This window comes from Rhinolophus sinicus, linkage group LG11, assembly GCF_036562045.2.
Source record: "Rhinolophus sinicus isolate RSC01 linkage group LG11, ASM3656204v1, whole genome shotgun sequence".
Taxonomy (NCBI): Eukaryota; Metazoa; Chordata; class Mammalia; order Chiroptera; family Rhinolophidae; genus Rhinolophus; species Rhinolophus sinicus.
Genome location: NC_133760.1, coordinates 80,234,589 through 80,253,560, shown reverse-complemented (window position 1 = coordinate 80,253,560; position 18,972 = coordinate 80,234,589). Strand labels below are relative to the sequence as shown.

Sequence of the window (18,972 nt, the reverse complement as noted above, 5' to 3'; positions counted from 1 at the left end):
AAATTGGAGGTATTGAGAAGGAGTTAGACAAGTTTTTGCTAAAGCATTCCAATCTGTGGGAATCATCCGATTTCCATCGGCAATACTTTTAACAAGGCCGACGGTATATGGAGAAGTGACTCCAAACTGCAAAACTGATAGTTTTAATTCTTTTAGCAATTTAAAGCAGAAAGGCTCATAAATCGCCTCATGGATCCCTTCAGGATGGTCTGCATTAGGGGCTTCAGCCTGTCTAAAGATCTCTGGAAAATTAAGGGCATCTATGTCTCTTTCGAGTTTAGCTTGATGTATGCCACGCTCTATAGCTGATAATGAAGAGCGCGTACCCTTCTTAGTTGTCTGAGGGATACTTTTACTGAGAAAGGGATTATTGTTTTGTCTAGCAGGTTTGGAAAGCCTCCGCGTTTGTTTTAAACAGGAAGGAGGTGGCCAATGAGATGGAGGAGGGGGACAATCGTCCTCAAAACATTCCTCTGGGTCTGGATATAGAATTTTAGGAATGACAGTGGACGCCGTCTCGGACCCCTCATCATCATCTCGACCCTCTTTTGTTTTTTTAAACTGGTCTATGTCATCTTTTTCTCTCTCCTCTTCTGAGTCTGTTTGGAGCGGTTCCAAAACTGAGTGGATTAACTGGAACGTTTCCCAGATTGAACCGGGGAAAGACACTCCACTAGAATGTACTTCACGGAGACTTCGTCCTACCTCTTCCCATTCATCTATATCAGGTGTCCCAAGGTTTGGAAACCAGGAATGAGTCTCAATTACTTTGAGGAATTCCTCTAATCTTTTTCTGAGGTTCTGTGCTTTCCCTTTTTAAGAAGCTGCTGAAGCAGGCAGATGTAAGGTCTATACTTGCTTTCTGCATTACCCATGTTAGTAATTAAGCAGGAAATGAAAGAGGACTTTCACTCCAATTCCACTCTGATGCTCGGCCGGCCGTGCCTCTCTCGAGACCTTAGAACATGTCTTAGCTAAGGCGTGGTTGTATATCCCCCAACCGTGGTTGGCGAGATGCCAAATCGCTGTTATGTCGTATGACGCCTTACGGAACCGCGGTTACGAGCCCAAGCAAACTCCGTAGTCCTAAAGGACCATGGAGCTATAAGCATTCACTCACACAATCACACTCTTTCACACGAAAGAGTTGTTTCTTTTGAACTTCTTCGTTACCCTGATTAAATTCTCCAAGTCCATAGACTACCTCCTTACCCCAGGTAGCAGCCGCGGCAGATTCTCGGAGTCCCTTCACCGTGTCTGCAGATCCTTATGACTCGTAGTCGTCCTTCCCTTCTCGAGCCCCGCGTTAGGCGCCAGATGTCGCGTCCAGCGCAACACGGGCAGTGAAGGTGTGAGGAGGGGCGGTTTGGGTTAAGTTTTTAAGAAACAGAGACTTAATGCAGTTAAATCTCCCGGAAGGCCAGGGGTCTCTCAATCTCAGAGGACTGGAGCCCAGATTTGAGCCGACTGGAGGTTTTTATTGGTAAGTATACAAGGAAGTAGCATGTTTTTGGCATGGTTTGTGAGATTCACTTATCACGTTATAGAAACAACCCAAACCAATTATGTTGATCTTCAGACAGCCGGAGCAGAATGTCCTTGAGGTGAGGTATGCACCTCTTTTCAGGGACATATATCACATGTTGAAATTGTTTCACAGAGCTGAGCAGAGAGAGTTTAATCTTATCATTCTCAAGACTTTTATCCCAATTAGGTGAAAAGGAAAAGACAGAGCCAGCAATGGCTTTTCCCAGGCAGGGGGAAGGAGAAGCAAGTCTCCTTCCCATATTCTTCTAAGGCAGCTCATTGGGGGTCCCCACTCGGTTCCGCCTTGCTTAGATTGTATCCCCCGAGATATCTTACCCGTCTTTGGCTGCAAACCATCTTTTGGGGACCAGAGACACGAGGTGTAAACACAAGGATGGAACAGAGTCCCAGAAAGGCACAGTCTCACAGACTCTTCTTTCCTTAAGGAAAGACACAGGGGACAGTTGGCTAGGCTGTTGTGTGACTACAGAAGACGTGTTGGAAGATAATTCCAGTTTGGTAAAAGATTTAAAAAGCGTCTTTCCACTTCGTGTCAGCAAGGTGTACAGCTCCAAAAAACATTCACTTGTAATCAGGGCAATTCTTTAGTTATATGGGCAGGAGTAAGAAAAAGGGAGCAGAGGGCCGTCTCCCAAAAGTTCCAGAGCTTCAAGCTGTCACGGTTGCCAAAATGATAGTCTATTTCCAATATCTTGCCTGAGCTAACGCTACACTGTATTCACATCGTAAGTGATGAGGTTGGGTCCTTGCCTGTGTATCAGGGCTTGTTACTGGATTCTGGGGGACGGCTGCCTGTAGACCCAAGGCTCAGAGAATCCTTGTGAAAACAACTCTTTCTTACTTCCGTCTGTAATTCGCCCCCTGTACCCAGAGTTCAGACACAAGACCATGGAAATAGGTGAAGAAAAAGATCCTCTTCATAGTCTCTTTCCACTCCATTTAAATGAACTCCTACAAATAGATGACAGTAAACACATCCGAAATTCCCAGTCTGACCTGAATTCTAGCAGTTGACACTTTATCTTAAATTTGTCTTCCCCTGTAAACCCCTTCAAAGAAACACACACGTGCTCACACAGAAAACCTGCTCAAAGTTCTTAAGTGAAAATATGACATGCTGAAAAAATAGTTATTTGATAGAGTATTGAATGAGTAAGACAGTTTTCTTAAGTTTACCATTCTTGTGGAGAATATGTACATACTTACATCTTCATATATAGACATCTATATAAAACCACCATAAGAAAGCAGAAAGAGAAGTATGCAGGGTGTTTGTTAGCACATAGTTACTGCTGGGAACAGGACCTCTTTATAGCTAAGCGTTTTTGGTCCCATTGTGGTTAGTATCCCTTGCTGCGGTAGGTTGCAAGGTAACTGGGTATCAGGAAAACACTACTCGATAGAGAACCTTATTATCAGTTTTACAGTGTTCGTTGGTGGAGCAGAGTGCCAGACGCAGTGATGACCATCACTTATCCAAAGCAGCTCCTGAGTTTACACTGTAAAGACATCACTTCTAAAATAAGTAGAGGGAGGTGAGGTTACTCTCCCTATGGGTTTGGGTTGGCAGACACAGGAATGGAGCTGTGCACAATCAGCTCAAGTTTTAATGGGGCCAAGGTCTTAGATGGAAACAAGGAAATAGGAAGGATCCAATGTTAGCCCTAACTGGTTATTCCTTGTATCCAAGAGGTAGAGGGATAGGCAGATATCTGGGACTGGTTGTAAGAGACAAAATAAATCTAACTTAGAAGACTGATCCAGCATGTCCAATTGGTTTAGTAATAGGTTACTAATTGAATGTCTCCTCTTGTCTGAGTCAGTGGGATGGGTTGCCCAACTTTGATCTAGAAAAGACTCATGATACACCAGTCGTTTCACTGCTTAGCCTCCCCTTCCTCCTGCCACCCGCCCCTCAAGACTGTGCTGTGGCTTCTTGCTTGCTGAGGGGCAGGTTCAATCCCATCCTCAGGACTGTGCCACCTCACCGTGATCGTCCGTCAGCCTAGTCTCCCAGATTCAAAATCTCCTTTAGTTTTCAACCTACCGTGTTTCCCCGAAAATAAGACCTAGCCAGAACATCAGCTGTAATGTGTCTTTTGGAGCAAAAATTAATATAAGATCTGGTCTTATATAAGACCCGGTATTATATGATAGGATACTATATCCGGTCTTGTATTTGCTCCAAAAGACACATTAGAGCTGATGGTCTTGCTAGGTCTTATTTTCGGGGAAAAACGGTAATTGTCACAAACCACAAAACTTGAAAACTTTCCAACATGTTTCTCTTCTTCCATTAGAAGTTATCCTGAAAAAAAGACAAACATTAAAAGAACTATTTTTGCACTGATAAAACAGCCTAGATTCAGACTTATGTGACTGATAAATTAAACTGAAATTATGCGTGTTTTACTACCTCTATCTTAATTTACACTTAGTTTGTGAAATGAAAACAATCTTACTGTATGGCGTAAGTACTGTAAAAACAACAACTCCCAAATCTTTGTCGTTAAACAGAATTTATTTTTTATTCCCGAGTCTGATGTGGGTTGAGAAGCATCCCTGGGTGGTACCCTCCTATTAAAGATGCAGGGACCTAGGACTCTGTCATCCTTAACATTTGCCCTCATAGTCACTGCAGAAAGCAGAGAGGACTTCGGAATCTCTGAGGCATTTTAAGAAGCTACACCGTGATGTTGTTTTCATCACTTTGTTCTATGTCCCACTGTCGAGAACTGAGTTACAATTCCCCAGCCAAACAGTATGGGAGACGAGTATATGTAGTCAACCTGTATGCCTGGGAAGAGGGGTGGAACTGGTGGACAGCTAGCCTGTCTGGACTGTTTCAGAAAACCTCTGGAACTAATGCTCTCGTTTTACTCGTGGATAAAATGAGTGAAGGATTTGGTTAAGAACTGGCTTCAGATCACACTCACACTCAGTAGAAGAGCTAATCCAGAACCCAGGCCTCCTGAACACAATACTTTTCCTATGTCCCAGAACATCTCCCTATATTGGCTGGGAGGCTTCTGGTTGCAAATAATGGAAAACCTGAACCAAAGTGGATTAAGAAAGAAAAAAATGTGGAGTATATAACAGAGTACATAATAGATTCATGGAACTGAGTTGCCCACAGACTGTTCTGATTTTAGGCTGTTGGGGAGTCCTGACTCATAGATTCATGGTGACATCAGGACACCAACTCCATTTTGATTCTTGTAGCTCTGTCCTCCTCCAGGTGCTGGATTTGTTCTCGTGCTAGGTCCTCTCATGGTACCGTTAATGGTCTTCACATTCCTCTCACATTGTCAGCTCAAGTCCCTAAAGCTCCCACAGAAGAAAAAGGAAGCTTCATGCTTAGGAGTCCTTCGTAAATCTCTGGCCATTTCATTGGCCAAACTGGGATCCATGTCCCTCCCTGAACTAATGACTGGTCAGGTGTAACGGGCTCTGCTGAACTTGACCTGGGGATGAGATCTAGCCTTTCAAACCACATGGCTGCTTTGGACTGGGGATGGTGAGTTTTCCTATAGAAAATGAGGCCCTCTGGGTTGGGAAAAAAGGGGAAATGGATGCTAAGGAAGGAGACAACAAATACCCACTCTTCCCTAAGATGTATTTAAAATGAATGCAACAAAGTTTCAATATTAAGATGCCTAAGTAGATCACAGATGCAGTTACAGTGAGTCAAATCATATTCTATTATAATATTATTTGTTCTTGAATTTGCTGGAGGTGTTTTATATAACCACGAAGCTACGTTTGGAAATAAAGATTTAAAGATACACGGCATTTACAATTGCTATCTTCTTAGTGGACGTCCTAAAAATCTCATGGTTCACGATATAATATTTATTTTTTCCTACGGACTTATGCTCACAGACTTTCTGGACAAAGCATTACCCCAGGACACTGGTAACTCAAAGGACAGAGGAGCTTTTCTTACTGTTTTGTCTATACCTGATCAATCCCCTATACATTTTCCAATAGCCTCTGAAAATATACTTTGTACCTTTGCCAACAAACCCCATCGTTCCTTATTCTCTTTTCCTTAATAATTATTTTCAAACATTTTACTACATCTTAGGCTTCTGTACATATTGAATAGAATGAGCTGTGCAAAACATTTTGTTGTGGTCCAAAAGAGCTATAGCTTTTTATGCCTCAGAAAATGTTTTTAAAACTCACCTCCTACACAACAACAAATGGTTTAAATGATGGCCCATTAAGTACACAGTCAGAACTCAGAGAATTCATGAAAGACCGCTAGATTATTTCCAGAGAATTGGTCTCATTTTAAAGATAATATCCTCGGGAACATTCCATATAAACAACTCATATTTTCTATGGTCTTTTTGTTGTTGTTTCTTTTAAAGATTGAACTAGCAATCACACCACATCAAGGTTTGATGAGTCAGAGCAGTGCTGATGTTACAACAAGGTAATACTTGTGTAGTCTTCAGTAACAGGCCAGGATTGCATGGGCTATATTAGACCTCATAGCAGATAGAAAACAATATGTTCTATTTTAGCAGCTGTGGTAATAAGTAATGATATATGTGCAGTAGTGAAATGAATTGTTAAAGAATATTTTTATTTTTACCTTATTGGTTATTTTTACTTCTGTCAAGTATAGATTGGGTTACTAATTAATGGTAGTAAGAAAGCATCCTTTAAAAATAAATTTAGGCAAAGAAGTGAGGTTATCTGAAGACAAATAAACAATGGCATTATAGTTGTCCTCAGATAATAGTAAAAATCATGAAAGTCGTACAGGTATGACCGATGTTTGGGGAATGTTGACTCTGCCCTTCAGCGTGTGCTAATGGCTTTGCACGTAGGAATGAAATGTTAGCTTCTATATGGAGGTGATCCTAGGTGTCCCCAGAGAGCTCCGAAAGTTAAACAGCAGTAAGTGTAATGTATTCAGTGCAGAGAAAAGCAGCATCACCTTAACGAGATGTATGTGCTCATAGGCAGAGGGGTATTAACATTGGTAAGGAATGGATTTGTACTTTAGAAGAAGGCTAGGAAATAAAGGTATAAAAAAAGAAAATTTGCAAGAGCATGACTTTACCTGAAGAGAGAATCTTGTTAGGCCAATTCAAAAAGCCACTTGACAAGGATATGCTATTGTCACATGGAAGCCAGTTGTCATGACACATTCCAGTAGTGTAACTCCTTACTCTGCTTCCTTGTTTCCCAGGATGACATTTCCAGACTGCTTGGCCATTACACTCCTTATTGTAAATAAGTAAAAGGCTTACATAGCAGTCTCTGGTGAGCTGTGTTAGTTGTGTTCACATTGATGAGATTAAGTTTCTGTGTCTGAAAGGCTGCAGGACGGATCCTGGGCCTGGTGATTGCATCAAGATATGCGCTCACTTTGTGGGGATCTATCTGGGTGAACGGCACACCCGGAAAATCCCAGGTCTCATGGCTCACCTTTTCTCAGATCTTTCAACTCTACTGTTCATGTTATGTGTGACTCAAACCAAGCTCTTAATGTTATTTTTATACCATTTAACATACCAGATACTTTGCAGATATTCCCTTAAGGAAAGAAGACACGGTCACTTATTAGAGAAATGTCACAAGACTTCTGGGCCATATCAAGATTTAAATTGTGACCTGAAAGTACAAACTGAAAAGTGAAATTAGTTGCCTGATCATGTGATTTCTGTGATTACTAACACTTTCCTGTTTCGTTGTAAACAAGGAGTAGGTCTGAAGCAAGGTTACGTTATACATGGATTGGAGTTTTGTACAATGAGTTCAATTGAGGGACAGAAGGCACTGGGAGTTGAAAGTATTTACAAAGGGGCCCTATGTTGATGATAATGGAATCTGCTGAACAAGGTGGAAAGTGAAGACAGGAGGGGACTGATGGATGATAAAGTGGTGGGATGAAAGGATCAGATGCCCTCACGTTGAAGATCTGTGTGGTCGGATAGAATTACCCGTATCAATGAACTGAATGCATAGGAAGCTGTAGTAGGAAAGATTTTTCTATTTGAAATTTTTGAAAAGGTTTGTATGTTTTAAGAGACATAAAGGTCCAGGGTGACCATAAAATGGGTGATGGAAGTGGAAAAAGGAAAATGTCAATGGAGTGTGGAAATCAAGAAACTGAGAAGTTGGGGCTTTTCGATGGCTCACCACTTAGGTATTGAAATCACTAAGGATGAAGGAAACTGGGTGAAACGGAAGCCTCCTTGCCAGGAACAGTGCTAGTGAGTGAAGAGATGTGACTAGGAGGTTGGCAGAGGGGTGTGAGAGGTGTAGGAAATGGTGGTCTATCCAAATGACATCAGCATTAAAAGGACAGTGGTTTTGCAGGAGGGAAGGGTTGAGATAATTTGCAAGTAACCATGCAGAGTAAGGAAGACAACTGCTCAACACCTGATGCTGACATTCGATGTTTGCTCAGGGCCCACGTAGGTTTCCTTAGGGCAAGACAGTGAGGGGAATGTTTGGAGAAAGGGGAATGGCTGGTTACAGGTTGGGGTCACAAGAGACACTGGAAGGGTTTGCTTCTGAAGGGAAGGAAGTAGCATAAACAGAGCTTGTGGGTTAAGAGTTTGTGCGAAAAGAATGACTTAGGCTGGGATTGCAGATGAGTGAGGTATGTAGGGGTGTGAGGTGTGGTGGGATTGGGCCTGAGAGGCTCACCTTGTAATACTGTTGGTGGTGTGTTAGTCCCAGGCATCAGCCTACGGTGTGGCCTCGGGACTAACAGTTATTTTCTCAGCAGCTGAGAGTTCTAGAATTATCTCCCACAATTAGCTCCATTACCTTAGACAAGGTGCTAAACAGCAAAACCTCAATTTCTCCATTTATGCCGTGCCAAATTGTTCTATGATCAATCATCTCTTGAATTTCTTCAGACATTTTAAGTATCTGGAGTACAGAAATGGGGTCATGCCACTGGTAAGTTTTCTGTATTAGAAATAAATAGTCATCTTGCAAATCAGTAATGTATCAGGAGCTAATATTAGGAAGAATGAGAAATATCTGTGAGTTTGTACATCTGCTGCATTTGGCTTCAAAGCATGTTAATGATCTCAACAAAACAGATAAGTGACAGAACTATTCAGCATACTTTAGAGACATTTGGTTATGCCTTCCTGCTAAAGCAAATACACTTTATAATTCATAAATATGAATTGGTAATAGATTTATGATATGTCAAATGTTAATTAGTAATTAAAGTTGAATTGCCAACTTTTATCTCACCCTCCTTCCATTCTTTTGTTTCCCCACCCAATCTGTATTATTAGTTAACCGTATTATTGTTATTGTAAGAGTAGAATAATGTATGAATGAGACACTTGAAAGTATACAGTCATAATTGGTGAAGGCAATGAGTTAGTGAGGAGGTTCATTCAACCAGTAATGAAAATGCTTTTACACAATTTTTTAAATATTTAGTCTAATTTCTTATGGGGCAGTTAGAAGCAAATGTCCCCAGAATGTGCCACCCTGGCATGCAGATTATTTTGAACTGAAATCAGTGAAAGCCCCAAAACAAGAAGAATTTTGTACTTCCCCTTTTCTCAAAGAGATTCAGATAGAAAAAGACCTTCAGGAGGGGAAGCTTGGCATTAGTCAGGAAGGTTCCAAGTGCCTTTACTGGATCACCTCATGTCCCATTGTTTACAAGTTGCCCTGTAAGAATTTTCCTGCCATGTGTGTTCACTCTTCCGCAGCTACCTGTCAATTGCCCATTCTCACTTCTGAAATCTAACAATCCCGCTCCCCCCTTTTCTCCTTTGTCCAAAATGTCGTATGTATATAGCCAATGTTACCTCACTGTCTTTAGAATTTTCATGCTTATGTGAATCTCTGCATATGTATAAAACATTTGATTTTTTATACTGTTAATCTGCTGTATGTTATTTGAATTATCTGACCAACCAGAAGAACTTAGACGGGTGAGGGGAACGTTTCCCCAGCCCCAACACCTACTAACCTACTTGGTTGAATTCATGGTTCAATTCAGTCAATCCTGTAACCGTACTAATAACCTACTATTTAAAAACTGCTTATTTCAATCCAAATTGTGGAACAACTTGGGGTCCAATCAGAAGAGGAATCCTGCTAGCTGAGGAGCTTGTCCTGAAGTCTTCTATTCAGCTGGTTAGGCATCCTGGTAGGTATTTTGTTGAGGGGCTTACACTCTTCAAAGAGAGGTCTCTAAGGGAAAAAGCAACAAAGCTTGAGGTTAGTTAGGAAAGGACATTGCGTAAAATCAAAGGGGGTTAATGTGGACATTATATATTCATTGCATAATCCTTATTTGCAAATACAAATGCTATATATTAGAACTAAAAACCTTATACCTGTGAATTAATTTCACTCAATTAGGCAAAATTGTTAAAAATTGAAGTATTTCAATAGTTGGATATATATTTGCATATGTTTGAAAGTGATTCAGAAGTTTCTTTAATTTGTGTTATTGAATGTAATTTTAGGTTTTGTATTTGAGAAATATGGCATATTAGCTTATTGTTTCCTGGGTATTGTACCTACAGTTTGGGTAATTAGCCAGTAGATGGCAGGGCTGTGATTTGAGTAAAGGTCACAAGACATAATAAATAGGCACCCTGTAGGCATAGGCAACTGAAAGAGCCAACACTCGAATCCTTTAAAATACAGTATAAAAGCACATGCATAGGTATTAGGATTGTTGTAAATGCTATAGATGCAAAAATGAACATGACATTATCTCCATCACCAAAGAAATGACAGTCTTGTAGCCAGAAATATATATACAAATATATACAGATACAAATACATTTGTATTTTTAAGCACTGTAATAGAATGTGAAATAATATTACAGATTTTTTATTTCAAAGTATAATGGGAATGTAGCAACTATTAATTTAGCCTGTGATGATGTTAAGGCAAGGAGTTCTTAGAATGTAAGTCTGAGAACAGCTCCTCTTCTAAAAAACAAGAAACATTCTAAAACAAAACAAGAAACATTCTAAAACAAAACAAAAATTCTACAACAAAAAGATAACTTGAATGGTTACAAAATGGCAATAAAAACTTTAGAATAAGATTTAAAAAACTAAAATTGAATCCTTACGTCTAATAGTGGTTTCCACTAGGGACAAGTTTGCCTTCCACAGCACATGTGGCAATGTCTGCAGACATTGTTGGTTGTGACATTTGGGGAGAAGGTACTACTGGCATCTAGTGGCTGGAGGTCAGGGATGCTGCCAAGCAGCCTAGTAGTCACAGGACAGACCTCCACAGGATAAAAATCACCTGGCCCCAAATGTCAGCAGTACCACAGGTATTGTGAGTAGAGACACATGTATCTAGAGGTTTCAAAATGGGCAGGAGAGCACCATTAAAACTTATACATTGAGGAATTGGTCCTGGGAAGCTGTGTGCTGCTCAGCACGTTCCAGGGACCTGAGCTGCTTTGGCCAGTGGGAACTTGGGTCATGAATGAGCCTGACATTGGCTTTTTCCACTTTCTCAACTCACTTTCCCTTGTCCATGATTTCTGTGTTTTAGGATCATCACTCACATAAACCAGCTTGACCAGGATCTTCTCTCTGACTCTTCTCTTGTGTGGGAACAAACTTAGAGAGGTATTTTGTTTGATAATGAGAAAAATCCTTTCATGTCTCGATTAAAGAACATAGTCCAAAGTTTGGATTTGTGGAAATGATTGAACTTGTGACTATAAGTTCTATTCTTTCTATTTCAGGGAAGTGGCTGATGTGCTTCAGGGTATGAAAGAGTGGGGAGGTTTAGTCCTGTCAGTTGGGAGACCACCTAGAAAGGATTCCTCATTCTGTCTTGGCCATGCCTACAAAGAAGTTGGATGTCTTCAGATTTAGGAACAGTGCATTTAAACGTGCATGCAACTTTCCTTTTTCAAGACAGATTAAGCCGTATTGGAAAGACATGCTGTCCCCTTTGGAAAGGTGATCGTTACAGATGAGTGGACATAGTCCTGTAAGAACAGAAAGATGAACATTGTTTTATGAACTAATGATGTGCTTATATTATTGTCTCAAATTGTGTTTGGGTTGGAGGGGGACTATAAATTACCTAACTAGCTGATCAGGCAATTCCTGACTGACTGGTTTAGGATTCTATTTCTGGGAGAGCTGAAATTGTAAGTTAAGTCTCAGTTTGTTTTGGGGGCTTAACATAAATGACTCTATTTTGGGCCTGTTGTCTTTTTTTAACAGTATATGTGTACATTTACAGTAATAGTTGAATTTATATTTGAAGAAATACAAATGTATTTGAATGTATTTAAAATATCTTTAATTTCTTTCACAATTTATATCTTACCTTATTCGAAATTGATTTATAGCTACTTACAATGAATGATACATAAAATGTGGCCAGGTAGGATATATTACAACTGAAATAAAAGAAGAAAGAGTAACAAGAGTGGGGCCAAAAGTAGACATGTATCCAAATGTGGTATGTGCCTATATGCTGGCTTTCGTCATATCCACTCCACTTGAAATGAGTTAGAAAAATACTTGCAGAGGGCTAAAGTTTTCCCCAAAATATAATTTTGGATCTCTTTTAGCACACAGGTGAACATAAAATGGAATACAACAGTTCTGCTCTGTGTAGCATGTCAACGATTAACTTGAAAACAATATAAAGCAGGTATAACAAGATGTTTGCTTCAGATAAACCACAAAAACAAAACTTTAAAAACCCTCCTTTTAGCACCCATAGAACCTGACTATGAGGAGAGCTGCTTCTGTACACATCCTCTAAGATGCTCCCTTTGTTCAGTGTGCACCAAGATAACTGACAACTGACTGAGACAACTTACTGGATTGGCTTGTTGTTTATAAACTAGTTAAAAGTTCTGGGACATCCTCCAGAAGTAACTGTTTTCACATTTAAGAAGTTGGCCTTGTAACTCTGTTCTGGCACTAATGAGTTTGCAGGGCCTGCTTTGTGTTCAGGCCACTCCCAGTTTTAGATAATAATATAAGCAAACCATTAGTCTACACATAAAACAGTGTTCATCTTTCTGTTCTCTGTGGTCATCCCCAGTGGCATCTGATTGTTAAGAATCAAGTTACAATCATCCAACAGTGTGGCTATACTGAAAGTTTCTAGACAAACAAGAGAAAAGGTGAGGTTTGGAGGTCCCCCACGCAGCGTTTTTAGAATTATCCTCCTACTTAACTGGGGGGGGGGGGGGTTGATGTCTGAAAGCCAGTACATCTTATTTTACTAACGTTATCATGTGCGTATGCATGCACAAAGGCTAAAAACCAAAACAAAACACAACCTTAACTGAGGCTGCCTAGGAGTAGAGACTGGAAGGTAGAGGGGATGTTTTAAAAGGTGCGGGACAAAGGTTAACAAATGGCTCTCGTCCTAATTTGGGGGGCATTTCTGTGTTTATAAAGAACAACTAAGATTCTTACACGAAGAAGGCATTTTAACTTTTAAATCAACCCATCAGTCAGTAGCTGGCCGGTCTGCAGGGACCGCACAGGCACCCGTGGCAAGCAGCGCAGGAGGCAACCAGGGAGCTCCAGCAGGCCGACCTCCGGCCCGCAGTTTCACCGTCGGGCGGAGAAGGGAAGAGGTGTCGGAAGCGGAGCCAGCGAGGAATTTCCGCACCCCGCCCGGCCGTGCGGCCTCCCTCCCCGCAACACCCGGCCCGTGGGGACCGCCCGGGGAAGCGATGGCGCCGCCGACCTTCGGGTCCCGACAGCCCGGGGGATCACACTCACTCTCAGCTCCCGCTGCCGCTCCCACCGCCTGCGCCCGCATCGCCCTGGAACCTGCCTCCCTCCCTGGCTCCTTCCGCCCCAAACACCGGCTCCGGCGCTAGGGCAGTTTGAAAATGGCGCGGAGAAACGATCCCAGCCGGCGCGAATGAAGCGCCAGGTGTTGCCCTGGTGAAAGGAGCCGCGACTGATTCGCGGCGCGCGGCGGGGGCGTGCCGGGCAGCTATACGTCCCGCGTCGATGGCGGCGCTGGACCCCGGTGCCCGGAAACGGAAGGGCCTTGGAGGCGCCAGGCTACGGCGCCCCCATGTGGCAGCAAACCCAACCTTCAGCGGGTGTCGGAGATGGAGTCCTCTGGTTGGCTGGGTGCGTTGAGGTCTGGGTGCGGGGTTACAACGCTGCCCCAGCCCGGTTCATGCAGCGGATTAAGTTTCACCGGAGAGGTGAAGGCCTACTCACCAGGTAAACTGCAGCTTAAATATTATATTGTCTTTGCAACTTTCCCTCACAGCCACCGACTGCAATTGTTGCTCCTTCACCCATGTCCTGATAAGGCTCTGTGTAGGTCCTTAGACAGTAAATCTTAACATTATGTCTTGAAGCAAAAGGACATATAATGAAACCAAGTTTACTATAGGCTAATTGACACAAATAAGAGTTAAGTTCCTACTATATATTTCTGGTCACAAAAACATCACCAAACTTCTAAATAAAGACATCCCCCCCCCTCAAAAAAAATGAATGAGTTACAAAGAATGCTGGGAGTGACCATTTTGCTTTATGCTTTGGAAAAGTTTAGCTCTTCTCTCAGAAATCCATTTTTTTAAATAAATTTCAGGATTGTTCTAGGCTGCTGTTCTAGTTTGAATTCATTTTGCTGTTACGATTTTTAAGAAAAAGTTGGTATATTTAATCAGCTATCAATTATCTGGGCAGCCCCCGGATAACTTTCATAAACTTTTCAAAATTCCTGCTTATCTTGGTTGATCGATCCACAATTTCCTTTTGACACTGTTAAGTCCGGGAATCTTTCACCCCTCAGAAAGACAGAGAACACACGATAATGCAAGTCACACAGCGAGGTTTATTTCCAGCTAGCTGGGGTCCCTGTCTCTGCCCGACGCAGCGGGTTTCAACAAGGACCCCTAGCCTACAAAGCTAAGGGTTTTTATAGCAGTTCTAAGGTGCTTAGTAATCACTAAAGTCTTAGGGAGTACAGTATGAACTTCAATTCTCACATAACTAAGACATTCTGTAATTTCTAAAGTCTTAGGGAGTGCAGATTGTGCAATGCTTCAAAGAGTTTACAATAGATACGCTTCAAAAGCTTCCATATCAGGAGATAAAACATCTGGTCTCTATGCCCACATCCTGGAACTAACAATTAGGCCATTAGGTTGTTTTAAGCTCAAGGCTGTTAGGCTGTTAATCTTACTCTGACTTTAAAGTAACAGTTCTTGAGCCCAGGGCTGCCAGGGCTGTTAACCCTATCTTAACCGTAAAGTGGCAGTCCTTATGCTAACAGTCCCTTACATTCCCCCCTGTTTGTTGTTCATAATGAGGAATCTTGCTCATTTATGGGCCAGGTGAGGTCTCCAGGGGCGGGCACTCTTTTACTTCTCACACTTGTGTCACTATCCCAATGTAAATACATACGCTCCTCAGGGTGATAGAGAACACGGGGCAATACAGCTACCAGGACACAGAATTCATTGGAGGCATTGAAGACCGAGGTAGATAGGCACGGGGTGAGGCCAGTCTTTGAACATATCCACCATCCATTAGTATTGGGGATGAACCATTTGATGTCACTTTTCCAACTAGGGGTGTGGTCTATGGAGGCACATAGACTTAGCTTAGCCCGGGGCACTCTCCCTAAACAGGTTCCATTGCCACTTACTAGTTGCAAGGTTAAGCCAATTTTACGATCCCCCCATGAACACTGAGAGGGGTTCTTACTGTTAGAGGCGGTATAAGTGGCATTAAGCCTAATTGCCTCGTAGAACGGGGGATTAACGTCATAGCACAGCCAACAGGAAGTTGTGAGGTTAGGACTGGTGGCATTAAGGGCCTCATATACATTGCGCATTAGTTTCCGTAATGAGTCTTCAGTAGCCTGTCCCATAATGGTTGTAAAGAGAAACCAGGAAAAGACAAAAGAAAGGACCGAAAACACAATGCCAGAAAATACACAACTTCGCACAGGACTTTTCAACACCCACCGGCCGGTCAACCACACTACATCCACAGGCGCCGTTTCAATCACACCATACTCAGGATCCTTACCCCAGGCCCGTCCGAACGGCGTCCACTGCGGACATCGTTGTGCCACCTTCTTGTCGGGGACGTCTCCCACGACTTCCAGAGTTGGAATTTCCAGGGTCGTAACCCGCTCCTTCCTTCCCGTGAGAATTCTCAAAAAACCAGACCAAACACAGACCAGACCAAGCAGAGACCTGTTTCAGCCTCTGGCCGAGGACCTGTTTCAGCCCTCCCTGATTAAGACCGGGGAGCCCTGTTTCAGACTTCCTCCGGTCAGAGGTGGCCAAAAATGTCACGCAGGTCAAAAAACAAGTCTGGCCACCAAGTATTGACTGGTGCAGTATGGGTAGTGCTATTAAGGGTAGTTTGGGTCTGTCCGTCCGTTAGGGTCCAGGTTAGCTTATGGGGTTGGTGTGGGTTGATCCCCGCGTGGCTTTTCTCCCAGATGTTGAGTAGAAGCAGGACTAGCAGCCACTCCATCGTTGGCGGATACAGGGGGCTTGGATACAGGGAGCCATCCTCCTCCACCTCCGCGGGGACGCCACTTCTCCCCGTGCGAGCCATAGGAGGGACTGGCCCAGATGGGGAGCGTGCATACCAGTATTGGCCCTTTTCAAGCAGTGATCTGTACAACTGGAAGGCCCAAAACCCTTCTTTTTCTGAGGACCTGAAAGGTTTAACTGACCTGTTTGAGTCTGTCATGCACACGCACAGTCCCACTTGGGATGATTGCCAGCAGCTTCTTAAGACTTTATTCACCACCGAAGAGCGCGAGCGGATCCTCACCGAGGCCAGAAAGAATGTCCCCGGCGACAATGGACGGCCAACGACTCTTATGGCAGGTCTCCGAGCGGCGCCCCACCAATCTGGCCAAGGTAAAAGCTATAATGCAAGGCAAAAAAGAGAGCCCATCACTGCCCTAACCATTGCAACTCTGTTCAGTTTAAAAATAGCCGGAGCCGGGACCGGTATAGCTTCCCTAGCTACTCAACAATAAGGAATGACCTCCCTGAGAGCGGCCATAGATGAGGATATAAAAAGACTAGAAACCTCTATTAGTCATTTAGAAAAGTCGCTCACCTCTCTATCCGAAGTAGTACTCCAAAATAAAAAAGGACTTGATTTGTTGTTCCTCCAACAAGGTGGATTGTGTGTTGCGCTGGGGGAAGAATGCTGTTTTTATGCTGACCATACTGGGGTAGTAAAAAAATCTATGGCAAAGTTAGAGAAGGGCTAGCCAAGAAAAAACGTAAAAGCGAAGCTCAAGAAAACTGGTTTGAAACTTGGTTTAATAGATCCCCCTGGTTCACCACTTTAGTATCAACCTTAGTAGGTCCAATTCTTTTACTTGTGCTTATTTTAACCTTTGGCCCTTGCATATTAAACAAACTTATTAATTTCGTAAAAGATCGGGTTAATACTGTCCAGCTCATGGTCCTCAGACAACAATATGAAAGAGTGCCCGCCCCTGGAGACCTCAGCTGGCCCATAAATGAGCAAGATTCCCGGACTTAACAACACCAACTCAAGAAGCTTGGTATTCGCTCTTCCCCCCCCCCTTTTATTCATTCACCCTGCCCCCATCCCCACAACTGTCATTCCAACTCTAGAACTTGACTGTTTTCTCCAGGCTGTGCCATCGTAATACTGGCTGTAGCTAAATCACTTAACATTTTGTCTCAGATTTCTCAGCTGAAAGCAACTGCCTCATAAGGTTGTGGTAATTAAATAAGTTAACTTCACAAATACATACTGTAAAAGAGGAAAATTCTATCTGCTACTTTCCTAGGGTCTGTGGCCCTGTAAATTGGACAGACAAAAGACAGAATAGAGAAAAACAAGTGTATCAGCATGTGCATGGCACATAACATGGAAGCACTGGGAAATGAGTAACTCAAGGGAGTAGAGAGAATTTGGGGGTATATACAACTAACTTAGTAGGGGAAAAGGAGGGCACTTATAGAAAAGCAAACAACTTTGGAAAGATAAGTGGATCCATGGGAGATACAATAGCTTGTGACAGTGTGTGTCTGGGTGTGGTGCCAACTTCTTATCTCCTTGATCCTAGGAGGGAATGACAATTGAATTCTTTTGGGAGGCACTGCTTTTATTTTATTTTTTTATTATTATTTTTAAAGATTTTATTGGGGAAGGGGAACAGGACTTTGTTTGTGGAACAGTGTGTACTTCTGGGACTTTTCCAAGTCAAGTTGTCCTTTCAATCTTAGTTGTGGAGGGCATATGTGGGGACAGAGTCCCGAAGAGAAGTTTCTGGGCTCTCTGCCTCGCTGGCTGGGAGGCTGAGGGGGGTGTGGGGGGAAGGGGGGTGCTGGCTTGGGTGGTGGTTGGCCATTGGCTGTAGCCAGTTGGCCAATTGGCTGCTGATGTAACTGCTGTGACTAGGTTGGTTGGTTGATTGGTTGGTTGGTTGGTTGGTTGGTTGGTTGGTTGGTTGGTTGGCAGGCAGAAAAAGCGGACTGCAGATTGTGGATCGTGTGGATCCTACTTCGTGTGTCTCACCCAGCCGCCAGGGAGAATGTAGTGGTATGACTCCCCTGTCTTTGGCTCCGTGGGTGTTCCTTTTTGGCCTCATCATATCCTGCGTTCTTATGTGGGGAGCGGGAGCTGAGACCCCACGTGGCACCCTGCATGACACATGGTGAAATGAGTAGGGTTTGGTGTTGGCCGAAACTCTCTGTAAGGTAATGGAGCAGTTTCTACATATGAAAGCTCAGTTTCAGAAGGCCCATGAGGAGCTGCGCTGGGAACGGAGTTGCGGTCTGCCTGGGAGACTTGAGCCTCCAGATGGCACACCACCCTCTTGGTCATAGAAGGCATCGCCTTCCTTTTAGTAGTTTGCTGCTGCTGTAGACTCCGAGGGTTGAGGACATCTTGCACTGAGGCCTCCACCCAATCCTGCTGGCATGGCAAGCAGGATTCCGGCCAGGTAGAAATCGTGTCTGACTCTAGGCAGGAGGACATGTGGCCTCCACACAGTGTGTGGTACCCGGTAGCCACTGTTCTCAAAAGTTGGACCCCCGAGAGGAGTGGCGGGGGGAGGACAGGGATGGCTCTCCGGCTAGCGTGGAGAGGGCCCTGCAGGTTCTAGCGGAGTGGTTGCCAGAGGAGGCAAAGGGTACAGCCGGCCACGTGGGATGGATCTTCCTCACCACGTTGTGCCATAACATGGAGGACACACTTAATGAAATAGCTCAGGTGCAGGACCAGCAGCCCCAGCGGGAAGCTCGGGACCGTTGGTTGGAGGAGGTTCTCACTGCGGTGCATCATAACTCGGAGGAAGCACTTGCTGTAATAGCCCAGGTGCAAGACCAGGTGTCCCAGTGGGAGGTGTTGAAAGCTCGGGTCCGCCTGTTAGAGGAGGAGCCCCACAGTGGAGACTCTGAGGCAGAGGCGGACAAT

At 43.5% G+C, this 18,972-nt stretch overlaps 2 long non-coding RNA genes across 2 annotated transcripts in view; one reads left to right on the top strand and one right to left on the bottom strand.

The window, feature by feature from the left end:
• Nucleotides 1–7,567: 7,567 nt before the first annotated feature.
• On the bottom strand, nucleotides 7,568–13,431 carry LOC141567632 (uncharacterized). Its single transcript, XR_012490474.1, has 2 exons — nucleotides 13,294–13,431; nucleotides 7,568–9,744 (listed from the first exon to the last, which is right to left on the bottom strand). It is a non-coding gene; the product is annotated as an uncharacterized LOC141567632 (long non-coding RNA).
• Nucleotides 13,432–13,656: 225 nt separating this feature from the next.
• The window catches only part of LOC109436036 (uncharacterized), a 57,299-nt gene continuing 51,983 nt past the window's right edge, over nucleotides 13,657–18,972 (top strand). The window contains exon 1 of the long non-coding RNA XR_012490472.1: nucleotides 13,657–13,752. This is a non-coding gene — a long non-coding RNA (uncharacterized LOC109436036). The remainder of the gene's footprint in view (nucleotides 13,753–18,972) is intronic.